Here is a 13,288-nt window from a genome sequence, read left to right as displayed (position 1 = left end):
CTGGAGCCATGTGATAACATGTATGTTTATATGTGCTAAGCGGTTCGCCTCTGCACTATATGGTCAGGGCTGCAGCCACCGGTGTGTGTGTGTGTGTGTGTATGTGTGTGTGTGTGTGTATATATATATATATATATATATATATATATAAAATAGGATTTTAGTGCCTACCGGTAAATCCTTTTCTCTTAGTCCGTAGAGGATGCTGGGGACTCCATAAGGACCATGGGGTATAGACGGGATCCGCAGGAGCTTGGGCACACTAAACAGACTTTGACTGGGTGTGAACTGGCTCCTCCCTCTATGCCCCTCCTCCAGACCTCAGTTATAGTAACTGTGCCCAGGAGAGACGAACATTTCGAGGAAATAATTTATTGTTTAAACACAGTGAGTGTTATACCAGCTCACACCGCGAACATACCGCCAAACCTGGCCTTCAATAGAATACCAGCCAAAGGCATGAAAAAATACACAGCTACATGCTGAGAGAATATGTAACACAACCTGATTGTCAACACAACCAATAACAAAAACACTGCATGCTATGGCATGACAACGTCAGCAACAGCCTGACAGAAAGAAACACCACCAGAGTGTAACCATAACCAATAACTGCAGACACAGTACGCACTGGGACGGGCGCCCAGCATCCTCTACGGACTAAGAGAAAAGGATTTACCGGTAGGTACTAAAATCCTATTTTCTCATACGTCCTAGAGGATGCTGAGGACTCCATAAGGACCATGGGGTTTATACCAAAGCTCCAGACTGGGCGGGAGAGTGTGGACGACTCTGCAGCACCGATTGAGCAAACAAAAGGTCCCCATCAGCCAGGGTATCAAACTTGTAGAGCATATCAAAAGTGTTTGAACCTGACCAAGCAGCCGCTCGGCAAAGTTGAACCGCCGAGACTCCTCGGGCAATCGCCCAAAAAGAACCCATCTTCCTAGTAGAATGGGTCTCCACCGACTTCGGTAACGACAAACCAGCCGTAGAACGAGCACGCCGAAACGTATCACAGATCCAGCATGTCACAGACTGCATAGACGCAGACGCCCCAAACATGCTGGAAACATACCAGACAAAGAGAGCCTCTGTTTCCCTAATCTGAGCCAAGTTGGAGACCTAAATATTCAAAGCCCTGACTACATCGAGAGACTTTGACTCAGCTAATACCTAAGTAACCAACGGCAGCAAAACAGGCTGATTTCTGCGAAACCCAGAAAACACATGTGTCAGAACTATTATCCGAGTTCTCAATTCCTCTCTATCCACATGGAAGATCAAACAGGGCTCTTGTGAGACAAAGCCGCTACTTCGGACACCCGCCTTGCGGACGCCAAAGCCAATATCATGATCACTTTCCAAAAGATAAATTTTAACACAACCTTTCACAAAGGTTCCAAACAGTGTGACACAAGAAAACGCAACACCACGTCAAGGTCCCACGGTGCCAACGGGGAGACACAAATGGAGTTCCGGAAAGGGTGCCTATTCTTTCTTGAAAGAAAATTTATAAGGCCAAAAACGTACTGAAACGGAGCCTAACTTTAGACCTGCACCCACACTTGCAAAGAATGGAGAAGAACGACCCCACTGAAAAATTTCCGTAGTAACCTTCTTGGATTCACACCAAGACACATATTGTCTTCAAACACGGTGGGAAGGCTTTGCCGTTACTTCTTTTCTAGCCTGAAGAAGTGTGGAAATGACTTCACTGGGAATAGCCTTTTTTTGGCTATGATATGACGTTCAACTGCCACGCCGTCAAGCGCAGCTGCAGCAAGTCTTGATACACACCCAGATCTTGTTGTAACAGTTCCTCACGTAGAGGAAGAGGCCATGGATCTTCTATGAGCAAATCTTAAAGGACTGGATACCAAGCTCTCCTTGGTTAGACCAGAATAATGAGGGTCGCCTGAACCTTTGTTCTTCTTACGTTTATCACCTTCCAAAGAGTGAAAACGGATGGGACACATACACCAACTGAAAACACCCAAGGTGTCCCGAGGACGTCCACTGCTATAGCTTGAGTGTCCCCTGACCAGGAACAATCTCCCTGAGATCTCTCATTGAGGCGAGACGCCAACATGTCGACTTGAGACACTTCTCAAAGACTTGTCACTTCAGTGAAAACTTCTCGATGACGACTGTATTTCACCCGGATGGAGATTGTGTCTGCAGAGGAATCTATTTCTCCATTGTTCACATCCGGAACGAAGGCTGCTAATATAGCGTTTACCAGTCTTTTCACCCATCGGAAAACCTTTTTCGGCTTCTGCCATTTCCGCTTTGCGCCTTGTTTCGCCCTAGCAGCTTACTTACACTACTGCTGTCAGGTCCTCCGACAGAGTTAACACGGGCAGATCACGAAGCATATGTTCATTGAAAATGGCTCTTAAGTCAAGAAAGCTTATTGCAGACAAGCTTCCCAGCTTGACCTTTTTCTCTGGAAATACTTCTCTTGCAAGGACTGCTCCCCAGTTTCGGAAATCTGCATGCATGGACACCAGGATCACATCCTGGATTCCTAACCCTCGTCCCTCTAGGGGGTGAGAACTGAACAGACACCACAGGAACGATATCCTGGCTATTAGGATTATAATCCGCATGTGTATGTGAGACCCGGACTACATATCCAACTGGCCCCGTGAAAACCACCCTGGCAGTAGACCTGCTCACCGAAAAGCCTCTTAGGCCGCACCAACTCCTTCATCAATGGAACATATTGATGGATTGTCACTGCAAAACTGATCCGACTCTGAATCCTCAGACCTCTTTCCACAGGAAACACAGAACCTCCACCGTTCAGTATCTACTCTGATACCCACCTCTGACATCTGCGTCATTGGGAACAACAGCTTTACCCTGTGTTGAAGAACAGTCAGAGAGAAACAACGAGTTGCACCACTCGTTTCATGACCTCGCCTCAATCAGGACAGTGTCTCAGTACATAATAATAATAAGTCTTACTAATGAAAGAAACCCAGCATACTGCCATCACTCCGGTGAAATGGCAAAGACAATCCTGGATATCAACCCAGGTAAGCTAAATGTGGGGAAAACGCATTTAACCCCTTTTCTACCTTTACGTGCTGAAGCACCTTCCTAAGTTTTTTTTTTTTGGATAGCAGGACAATGTCCTGAACCTGACGCAACTCTGGTATGGCATTGCGTACTACCTCCCCTTCCAGGGGGGAATTGCTAAGATCTATTCAAAAAATCAGTGAGGGGAACCATCTGTAAACCCCAGCATGTCATCTATGAGTAACTCCCAGGTCCAAGTCCAGTCTCGGACTGACTGAAGAGTAATAGACGAATTCCCACCGGAATGGGCTCCAGTCAGATAGACCCAGCGACATGCGGTGGATGTGGTAGACAACAGAAAACAACATCCGCTTTTGCGAACCTAACAAGGCTGCAGAACTCTTACCTTGTTACCTTCCACAATCTGCACCAAAAAAGAAAAAAGAAAAGTATCAAACCGGTTAAAATGACAGCATCCCACAACCGAACGCGTCACCAAACGTTGTGAGGGAATCCAACTCACGTAGACAGACTTACCCGTGGTATCTGCCAAGATTGACCAAACCGAGGCCTCCCCAACAGCGGTACACCGGCCCAGGGAAACACTCCAGTATCTCTCGGATTCAGCCTCAGCATTTCTACTGCAGACGCACTGCAACCTGTCGCCATGTTATAGAAAAGGATCAACATAAGATACATCCCCTCCTTCTATAGGGTAAATCTATCGGATGCCTTTCCGAATACCATATTCCCCCCATGTGCAGGCAATGTACATAACTCCAAAGTAAAGAATAAAATATCACTTAGCTTCCTGTGTCCGATCCTTTGTGGCAGGGCCCTGAGTCGACTGTGTGGTGTTTGCCCATAAGTAAGAAGGTATGTGGGGTGTGCAGGTCTCCAGGGACGTCTGAGCGGGTGGCATCCCATGCAGGGAACTCACTACTGTGTGTGGCCCAGGGCTGTGGTTTTGTGTGTGCATATGTGGCTGTGAGTGTGTATATGTGGTTATGTGTGTCTGTATGTATATATATATGTGGCTGTGAGTGTGTATATGTGGTCATGTGTGTCTGTATGTATATATGTGGCTGTGAGTGTGTATATGTGGTTATGTGTGTCTGTATGTATATATGTGGCTGTGAGTGTGTATATGTGGTTATGTGTGTATATGTGGCTGTATGTGTATGTACATATGTGGCTGTGTGAGAATGTACTGTATATGTGTCTGTGTGTGTGTATATGTGGTTATGTGTGTATATGTGGCTGTGCATGTATGTATATATGTGGCTGTGTGTGTATGTACATATATGGCTGTGTGAGAATGTACTGTATATATGTGTCTGTGTGTGTATATGTGGTCATGTGTGTATATGTGGCAGTGTGTGTATGTATATATGTGGCTGTGTGTATATATGTGGCTGTGAGTGTATATGTGGTTATGTGTGTATATGTGGCTGTGTGTGTATATGTATATATGTGGCTGTGTGAGAATGTACTGTATATATGTAGCTGTGTGTCTGTCTGTATGTATATATGTGGCTGTGTGTCTGTATGTATATATGTGGCTCTGTGTCTGTATGTATATATGTGGCTGTGAGTGTGTATATGTGGTTATGTGTGTATATGTGGCTGTTTGTGTATGTATATATGTGGCTGTGTGAGAATGTACTGTATATATGTGGCTGTGTGTGTTGGTGGTGAAAGTGAAGGTGGGGGGGGTCACCATTTGTCTGGTTCACCTCTAGGCATCTGCTATAAACTTGCACCCCTGGTGGGAGGGGTAATAGGGGTGTGACAGTGGATGAGCATGAGGGGTATAGTGGGGAGAGCAGGATGTGACAGGGGGGGTCAGGTGCATGGGGGATGTAATGTGGGGAGGGGGGCATGAGGGATGTCTGGGGTATTAGGGAGGAGCAGGGTGTGACAGAGGAGGGGAGTCAGGGTATGAGGGTGTCATGGGGCATGAGGGATGTCTTTGGTATGAGGGTGTCGGGAGGGGGGGCATGAGGGATGTCTGGGGTATAGGATGGAGCAGGGTGTGACAGACGAGGGGTGTCAGGGGCATGAGGGATGTAATGTGTGTGAAGGGGGGCATGAGGGGTGTCTGGGGTATAGGGAGAGCATTGTGTGACAGACGAGGGGTGTCAGGGGCATGAGGGGTGTAATGTGTGTGGAGGGGGGCATGAGGGGTGTCTGGGGTATAGGGGGAGCATTGTGTGACAGAGGAGGGATGTCAGGGGCATGAGGGGTGTATTGTGCGTGGAAGGAGGCAGGGGGGTGTAATGTGTGGGGAGGATGGAGATGTTGGGCCAGGGGATACAGCAGGCTGGAACAGTCTCATAAACACAAGATCCTCTTACCAGTTCCTCCAGTCACCACAACAGCAGCAGCACTACGACCCCCCCACATGCCGCCATCTTCCTGTCACCCCCGGTGCCGCCGGTCACATGACATGCCCAGCAATAGTCATGTGTAATTAGCGCCTATGTCCGGCACCGCACTTTAGTGAAGTAGCAATAAATAAAACTACAGCTCCCAGAAGCCCTTGCTGTCGGGAGCTCCTGGCAGCAATGGCTGATGGGAGCTGTAGTTTTTGAGCTGCCTCACTGAAGTGCGGTGCCGGACATCGGCGCTAATTACACTGATTGATGTCTCCTGTTCGGTCGCACAGGTCACTCACTGCCTCTACTATGCAAGTGACAAGTCTACCCCCTGGCCACGGGTGGCACCTCCGGGCAGCGCCCCTCTTCTGCCGTCGCCCCTGGCGAGTGCCATCCTGGCCAAGGGGTAGATACGCCTCTGGTTGCAAGCAAGCCCCTGTTAGTATACTTTGGGATTCCTGAACCTCATTCCACAAAATCTGGGATACTTGGACTCTGCATCATGGAATTATTTCTCCTCTGTATTAAATTTGTACTGTCATGGTTTAGTGGTTCTTCCCTCCTCGTCTTGCTCTACTGGTACATTGCTCCCTCTACTGCTTCCAACTGCCCCCATCCCCTATTTAACCAAAACTTGGGCATCTGACCTGTTGTAATAGGTTGAATAGAATAATAGGTACCAGCAGTGGCTCCTGCCTTATGTGGGCAGGGGTGTTGCCGCTGCCCTTGGCAGAGAGGGAGAAGAGAGAGCCCCGGATCTCGGCAGCCCATAGAAGCCAGGTAGGGCTGACAATGAGGCAGGGACTGACTTCTAACAGGAAGCCAGATCTCTGATAATTGGAGCTCGGTCTGGCGGTCCCAGAGGGAGGAAACACTTCCCAATGGGACTGCCTGTCCTGCGGGTGACTGGCAGGCAGAACTTCCAATAGGAGGTCACTGCCAATCACAGTGAAGCCACTGAGCCAGTGCAGTTGTACAGACTAATACTTGCTCAGCTAAGCTCACTGAAGTGGTGGATTTTACTAGGGGGTGGGGGGGGGGGGGGGGAGAGGAAGGGGGGTAGTTGCAGTCCTGCAGTCCATAGGTAAAATTTGCCACTGATAGGTACCTATATTTTTCCCTGAACTTTCAAAGCTGGACAGGTGAACTCCCATGCCTGCCCAATATTCTTGTTTGATGTCTTACTCTCACCTGATTGTGAATTAAAATAACAGAATAAATGCATCTATTGAATAATAAGAGATGGCAGCAAGCACTTAATGAACATGACGATACTAATAAGCATTTTAAAGAGACATTTAACACCGACTAGGTTAGAGCGTGCACTAATGTAGTTAGCTGAAATAGGAGTTTTGGGCATACTGTAAATTGAATTAAACTGACTGGGTTAATGCTCAGTGTTTAGAGACGTAGAAAACAGTTGCAAACAAACTTAACTCTCATAAGATAACCGGGAAAGCAGATGTCAGGCAGGACATGTACTGTGCAGAATCCCATGCACATAGGGACAGCTTCTGGCATGAATGTGGTAGTGAAGTAATCTTGGCATACTCATTCATGTCATGAAAACTCTGGCGGTGGGACAATTCAAAACAGTGGTTGAGATTGATAGCTCATTCAAAGAACACGAACAAGCATTGTACTGCTCAGAGAATGAATGTACATGTTACATATAGCAATGGCAAAATCATTGGGGGTAATTCTGAGTTGATCGCAGCAGCAAGTTTGTTAGCAATTGGGCAAAACCATGTGCACTGTAGGGGGGGCAGATAAAACATTTGCAGAGAGAGTTAGATTTGGGTGGGTTATATTGTTTCTGTGCAGGGTAAATACTGGCTGCTTTATTTTTACACTGCAATTTAGATTTCAGTTTGAACACACCACACCCAAATCTAACTCTCTCTGCACATGTTATATCTGTCCCCCCTGCAGTGCACATGGTTTTGCCCAACTGCTAAAATATTTGCTGCTGCGATCAACTCAGAATTAGGCCCATTGTACGTTGATATAATAGAAACACACATGTTCAACCCATTATAAATACAGTTCACACCCACCATTTTTTTTTCTGTTCTAGGGCCAGATGTACTACTAAGCCTTGAAAAGTGATAAAGTAGAGAGTGATAACGTACCAGCCAATCAGCACGTAACTGCCATGATACAGGCTGGATTTGAAAAATGACCGTTAGGAGCTGGTTGGTAGTTTATCACTCTCCACTTTATCACTTTTCAAGGCTTAGTACATCTACCTCTAATATGTTTCAGTAGTAACAATCTATACTTATAATAAAGTTATAATGGTTGTGTCTGTACATAGATTTTTTTTTTTTTTAAATACACTCCTTGGGACTGTTTATGAACTATAGAAACATCATGCAAAACCTACTGGATGAATATGAATTGTGTTTTCACTATTGGATAGCTTAGTAACCTAGAATGAATCTGAGGTATGTATGATCTCAAAGTGACATCAGGGCGAGGAGCAATAAAGGAAAAAACCAGACGCTTGAGACTCGGAGTGTGCAGTGTGGCCCCTCAATCCAAAAATTACTATAAGTAAATACGGTAAATATCCTTTTTTTCGAGACAAATATATTTCTAGGGACTGTTTATGAACTATGGAGACAAAACATTTTTCTTTAATAAGAATTTGCACAGGCTCCTCGAGTCCAAATTGACTATATGTGTGTGTGTGTGTGTATATATATATATATATACACACACACACACACACATACATACATATTGCACACCCGAATGTGAACAGTTACAAATGTATGCATATATAAATACATATATATATCTCAAGATCTATTTTGCAGGAAAATCCGGCTATATATTAATCGCTAATCAGGCAGCTTATCTTGACTCATGGAGTTGCACTATACATGGCAATCCAGTAGATGGTGCACCAAGACAAATACTACATATCATAGATTCGCTGGTCATGTTACTTGCTACTTCTCAGTGTTACCATAGGTTAAGCAGCAACGGATTTCAGATCTACAAGGTAACATTTGTTTGACAAACATGATCTTAGACTGGACTGTGATCCTGATTGCCCCTTGCATTGGATTTTGTGGTATACATAAACAAATTGAAAACTGGATTATTGGTTATCTGTGCACTGTTTATTATAGTGGTTAATAATGCCGTCTTGAAAGAGATCGAATCTGTAAAAGATTTCCATCAAAGCTAAGCAAGCTAGACTAAGGTGATTAGATGAAAGCAACCCGACTTAAAGTGAATGCTCTGCAGAGGAACCTAATTGAAGCAGAGATTCTAACGGGATCTGTCGCAGGTGAGACTATGTTTATACTAGTGATGAGCGGATTCGGTTTTACTCGGTTTTACTCGGTTCCGTGAGCCAATAAGATTCGGTTTTGAGAACCGAGTAAAACCGAATCCGCTCATCTCTAGTTTATCCCCAACAATTTTCATTTTCAGTTCAAGCACCTGCAGTTTCCTGTAAGTGTCTGCTTTGTTATGACAATCAACAAGTCACAGGGGCAAACGCTCAGGGCTGCGGGTGTACATCTCAGGACCAGCTGCTTTTCCTATGGGCAGCTCATGAGTTGATAGCTCCAAGCATCTTTTTGTGTTAATCCCTGAGGAAAAACTGTGAGTATTGTTTACAAAGATATTTTGTGATCAATGTCTACAATATAAAATATACATCACAGTATTAGATGACATTACTGTCTTTGTAAAATTAGTTCTGCTGAGCAATAACAGCCATCCATGAAAGCGAAGCTGCTGGCAAACGCTAGTTTTATGTAAGTTTTATATTAAGGCTTTCTCCCAATAGGACTGTTATAACTTTACATTATATCCATCCTCCATTATACACAAGGTCATTTTACCAATTATAAAGAAACCATCTTGACCCAGCCTCTCTCTCCAGCTTCCATACTATTTCTCTTTCTCATTTGCCACCAGCAAGTTGTGTACAACCGCCAATGGTGGTAATTCAGACAGCGGGCGATCAGGTCTGAACTGAGCATGCGTATGCACCCCAATGCACCGGCGCGTCAGACAACTGCACCAGGCATCGGTGCATAGCGACGGGAAGGTGCGAAGAAAGCGATCGCACAGGCGATTGCTAGGTGATTGACAGGAAGAGGCCATTTGTGCGTGGCAACTGACCGTTTTAAAGGAGTGTTCGGAAAAACGCAGGCGGGCTCAGGCGTTTGGAGGGAGGGTGTCTGACTTCAGCTCCGGCCCCGATCACTAGCAATCCATCGCAGCGTGTGAGTAAGTCTGATGTTTGTACAGCTCTGCTACAAATGCGATCACATGCCTGAACAGACCATATACCCTCCCCCTGCAGGCGGCGACTATCTGATCGCAGGGATGCAAAAAACGCACCTTAGCGATCAGGTCTGAATTACCCCCTATATCACTTTCCGCTTTCACTCCCTTCTTGACACTGCAATTGGTCTTCGGATCCCAACATTCCAATAACACTACGTTTGCAAAAGAAATATGCACCGGCTTTTATCAATATGTTACAAATGTATCCATTCTCTCATTATCCCCCTTCTTGGCTACTGTGGCCACCTACTGTGGCCACCTACTATCTGGCCTTCTTCTTACCTCTCCATGAGCCTGATTCATATTTGTACGCATGCTGCAGCGTTTGAGGGGTGGAGCGGGGGTGGCTTCCTGCATAATTCTTCAAAATTGGACACAGACTTTCTGCATCACGGTGTACGGCCTACGGCCAGCCTGCATAAGCTGCAGCTTACACAGGCTGGCTTGTGCCTGTAACCATTGCGAATCTTGACCGATGGTTGCTATGGTGATCCGGGGCTGAGTCCTAGATGCAGCACCTGGATCCTCCCTAATGATGCATTATAATTTTAATTAGATGGAATTGCACAGTTACTTCCTATCCTATTGGGAACAGTGCCCAAAGCATGCTGAGCGAAGCAAGGATGTTCTGAAGCAGTTTAGTTAACACACCATCAATAAACAGTACAGTACATATATACACAGCCCCTGAGTATACACATACCTGTGCTGCTCCAGCACACACACACACACGCACGCACGCGCGCACACACAGTAGCTTTTCTCTATTACATGCTGCATTGTCCCATAAGTCCCCTGTGCTGGGGGCATCAGGTGCTGGGGCGCAGTATGTGGAGAGAGTCCGTACCCGCAGTGTTGGTCAATTGTGTTGGATGCTGCTCCCCTCTTCCCCATCTCAGTTGGTCAGACAGTGTCAGCAATGCAATCTGTGAACTATAGTGTTATCTGTTGTGTCAGACACTCCTCTTTGTTCCACTTGCTGAAGTCGCGCTGGCACCAGAAGTAAAAAGTCTGTGAGTACCAGTTTCTGTTAGCAAGCCAGCCCAGTTTTCATGCTGCCGCTTCCCCCTAATGCCTTCCCCCCCTAGTTTTGGCCCTGTCCTATGTATTCCCTGTGGCGGTGAGCCGCATTCAACTACTTTAACAATAACAATGCAGGCCGCAAGAGTATGTGTTAGGGGCCGCAGTTGGCGAGTTCGACACGTCTGCTCTACACCTATGGTTCCTAATAGAGCTGTGATCATAATTTTTCAAATATTAGAATTGTTAGAAACCCTCACATAAATAGTTTTTGGGGGTAATTCCAAGTTGATCGCAGCAGGACATTTTATAGCAGTTGGGCAAAACCATGTGCACTGCAGGGGGGGCAGATATAACATTTGCAGAGAGAGTTAGATTTGGTTGGGTTATTTTGTTTCTGTGCAGGGTAAATACTGGCTGCTTTATTTTTACACTGCAATTTAAATTGCAGATTGAACATACCACACCCAAATCTAACTCTATCTGCACATGTTATATCTGCCTCCCCTGCAGTGCACATGGTTTTGCCCAACTGCTTTCAAAAATCCTGCTGCGATCAACTCAGATTTACCCCCATTGGCCCTCATTCCGAGTTGTTCGCTCGTTGACGATTTTCTCTATATTGCGATTAGTCGCTTACTGCGCATGCGCATGGTTCGCAGAGCGCATGCGCTTAGTTATTTTACTCAAAAGTTAGGTATTTTACTCACGGCATTACGAGGATTTTTCTTCGTTCTGGTGATCGGAGTGTGATTGACAGGAAGTGGGTGTTTCTGGGCGGAAACTGGCCGTTTTATGGGTGTGTGTGAAAAACGCTGCCGTTTCTGGGAAAAACGCGGGAGTGGCTGGAGAAACGGGGGAGTGCCTGGGTGAACGCTGGGTGTGTTTGTGACGTCAAACCAGGAACAAAACTGACTGAACTGGTCGCAGTGGCAGAGTAAGTGTCGAGCTACTCAGAAACTGCTAAGAAATTTCTATTCGCAATTTTGCGAATCTTTCGTTCGCAATTCTGCTAAGCTAAGATACACTCCCAGAGGGCGGCGGCTTAGCGTGTGCAATGCTGCTAAAAGCAGCTAGCGAGCGAACAACTCGGAATGAGGGCCATTGTTGGGTACTGGATTATTGGAATAGTTTTGGGATTAAGTTCCAAATTACACTCATGTATGCAGATTGACATGGGACCCACTAATACGATCTTTGCCCTAAAGCAGAGGTTCTCAAACGCGGTCCTCATACCACCCCAACAATCCAGATTTTTTTTGTTTATTCAAGCTTGGCCACAGGTGATTTAATTAGCACATCAGTCAATTTGTTTAAACCATATGGATATACCTAGCACCTGGGCCGTTTGGGTGCCTTGAGGACTGCGTTTGAGAACTTTACCCTAAAGCATTGGTCCCAGCAGTCACAATTTTTCATGGACTATAATGATTTGCTGCCCTGAAAGGGGAGGGACTTCACTAGAGAGTGGTCCTGACTGCAGATCAGGGGCCTGACATATTGTATTGATTTTGCCTGGATATGTTTGTTAAAGTAGCTTTAATGAAATAACACAAATTATTGTTACACATTTTGAATCTAATGTTTCCAAATAAATAATTAAAATCAGCTCTCCCTGCTTTGAATCTCACAGATTCCACCCCCCCCCCCTATATTTTCTTCATCTGCTTCCAGATCCATGTTTATAGCTTACAAAATTGTGCAATTCTTAAATTACTTTTTATTTTTATTTTTAGAGAATAAGCAAATGAACTCATTCATATTATCTGTATGTAATGAGCTTATTACAGTTGTATATTTTAAAGTTAATATTTTTTGTTGTATACTTCATGTTTTCACAAATGTCTCAATTATGTTTCAGCCTGAAGACATTTAATTGGGAAGGAGCGAAATTAATCTTTATACCACAGTTATCTCTGCAGTTCTCATTCACCATTATGGGGCATCTGATGGAAGACAGAGATATTCCCATTTGCCTCATGTACTCCAGCAGAGTTCAGTCCTCTCTCACTTGTTCCCAATTCTCACGCTACAGATGGGAAACGTCCCGTTCTCTTTGTCGCAGCTATTCCAGAAACCGCCTGCATACATCTATGATGAACAGTGTTTATTTGTGTCTGCGCTACTAGTGAAATCAAACCATTGTTGGCTCCACACTGTCCTGTTGAACTTTTTTTGCTCTTAAAAACTTTTTGTTCATTGTTTCTCAAAAGTGCAAACCATTCAACTACAGTATATATACAGCTTCAGTAATGTAATGCTATACATGAGATGATCAGCCAAACAATAAAGTCTTAAAGGCCCACAACTTAAGTCACTTTCCCCTTTCCTTTCCATAAATAATCATCTTCTACATTACTCACATTGTAAGAATAATTCAGCTAAATGCAATAAACATTTTTATAATAAAAAAAAGAGAGATAGTTCCTGAAATGTACAGAATTAATAAAGGGAACCACAGAACACATAATAATTACCATGTAATAGGGATCATTTATACATTTCAGACTTCATTATCAGAGAAGGTAGGATAGATTGTAATAAGGAGA

Source organism: Pseudophryne corroboree, chromosome 1 (assembly GCF_028390025.1).
Source record: "Pseudophryne corroboree isolate aPseCor3 chromosome 1, aPseCor3.hap2, whole genome shotgun sequence".
NCBI classification, from domain to species: Eukaryota; Metazoa; Chordata; class Amphibia; order Anura; family Myobatrachidae; genus Pseudophryne; species Pseudophryne corroboree.
Note: the sequence above shows the minus strand (reverse complement) of the source record.